Source organism: Corvus brachyrhynchos, unplaced genomic scaffold, assembly GCF_000691975.1.
Source record: "Corvus brachyrhynchos isolate BGI_N302 unplaced genomic scaffold, ASM69197v1 scaffold203, whole genome shotgun sequence".
NCBI classification, from domain to species: Eukaryota; Metazoa; Chordata; class Aves; order Passeriformes; family Corvidae; genus Corvus; species Corvus brachyrhynchos.
In genome coordinates, this window is record NW_008237408.1 from 501484 (window position 1) to 503576 (window position 2093).

Genomic DNA, 2093 nt, shown 5'->3' on the forward strand with positions numbered 1-2093 from the left:
CAGGGCAGGAGTGCTCCAAGCTCCCCATCTGGGGGCTTTAAACTGCCTGGAAGTTTTCCCTTGTCTCCCTTCCTGGGTATCACTCCAAGCCACGGGAAGTTTTGGATCAAGAGGAATTACCTTCAGACAGTAATGAAAGAGGCTGTGCTCATAAATGCAGCACTGGAGCTGTTAAACCAGGCTGTGTCTGGCACTGGGGGATGAGTGCAATCTAATAAAGGTATTACAAGCACTCGAGTTTGGGCAATTAAAATGATCATGATGTACTGGAGCTAACGAGGCTGAGGTGAGGCTTTATGGGGGCCAGGGTGTGCATCCAGGTCTGCCCTGGCACAGAGAAGCCGTGGCTGCCCCTGGATCCTTGGAAGTGTCCCAGGCCAGGTTGGACAGGGCTTGGAGCAACCTGGGACAGTGGAAGGTGTCCCTGCCCATGGCAGGGGGTGGAACTGGATGAGCTTTAATACCCCTTCCAACCCAAACCATTGTGGGATTCTTGTCTGCAGAGCTTCTGGCCTGCAGGGGAAGAGAAATAGAGGGGCTGAGAGGAGGGGAGAGTTCAGCATCACTTAAAGGTTATTGCACATTTTGTGTAAGAGACCTGAGCCCCGATTCAAGGAGCCACAGACTGGTCTGGGTGGGAAGGAACCCTAAAGCCTCCAGTCCAACCCCCTGCACGGGCAGGGACACCTTCCACTCTCCCAGGTTGCCCCGGGGAGGATTCCTTCCTTTACAGCAGCATTTTCCTGGGGCAGGAGGAGCAGTCAGGCTGTGTTCCCTCTGAGCAGCTCCCCTTTACGGAGGAATCCCTGTGACCCACCACTGTCATTTCCTGCCTTTAGAGCTCTCCGTGGGCAGCACAAGGGCTCCTTTATGGCATTGTGTTTACCAAAGCTGCCTGGAGGAGGTTATTTAAACTGCAGTGGTTTGAACCGTGCTCTTGACATAATTTTTCTCCATCTGTTGCTTAAATATCAGCCTCTTCTCTGAACTGAATGACTCTCATGGTTACTCAGATGCTTTCAAGGTGCAGTTGTTCCCTCTGTGAGCACCTGTGACGTTTGGAGCTGCCCAGTCTGATTGCTACAGAAATCCAGCATGTTCCAGGCTCTCTGTGGGAATCAAAGCAGTTATAGGAGCACATGGAGACACTGGGGTCAGGCTGGATCTTCTGTATGAAATGATTTAAATTAGATGTTAGGAATAATTTTTTCCCTGTGAGGGTGGGGAGGCCCTGGCACAGGTTGCCCAGAGAAGCTGTGGCTGTCCCTGGATCCCTGGAAGTGTCCAAGGCCAGGTTGGATGGGGCTTGGAGCAGCCTGGGATAGTGGAAGGTGTCCCTGCCCATGGCAGGGGGTGGGATTAGGTGATCTTTAATGTCCCTTCCAACCCAAACCATTTTATGATTCTGTGAGAAGTAAGTTGCTTTGCAAACTCCAAATGTGATTATTACACAAATCTTCATTTGATGCAGGAACAGTCCCATTGTAGAGTTCTGTGGCTACAAAAAAGTGCTTTTTGTTTTCAAAAGGAAAAAGCCAAACCTGGGGAGAAATCCCCAGGAGCAGCAGCTTTCAGAGTGTCCTGCATCTCTATTTCTTTGTGTGTAGGCAGGAAGATTTCTGTCCACTCAAAAAAGCCAGGCTTTTTCAAATAAATAAATAACCACCAATTCCTGGGGTGAAATTCTCAAAGGCTTTGAAGAGACCCAGCACTACTGGCCAGGGTGGCAGGAGGGAAAAGTTCCTGGTGCCACCTTGTGCAGCCACTTTGAATCCCAGTTCCACAGCTCCAGCCAAGGAGATAAAGACATGAGGGGGTATGGGACCTGAAACTGGTGAGAAAAACCAACGTGGGCTCTTGCTGCTGAGAGCGGAGAGTTGGGATGCTCAGCATCTTGCAGCAGAGCTCCAAAGTGCTCCTCACAGCTTGGAAACACCTCAGATTCCTTCACTGGAGCACAGAACCAGAGAATTGTTAAGGTTGGAAAAGTCCTCCAAGATCACTGAGTCCAACCATCCCCCAGCACTGCCAAGGCCACCACTGAGCCTTGTTCCCGAGTGCCACATCCACACAGCTTTGAAATCCCTTCAGGG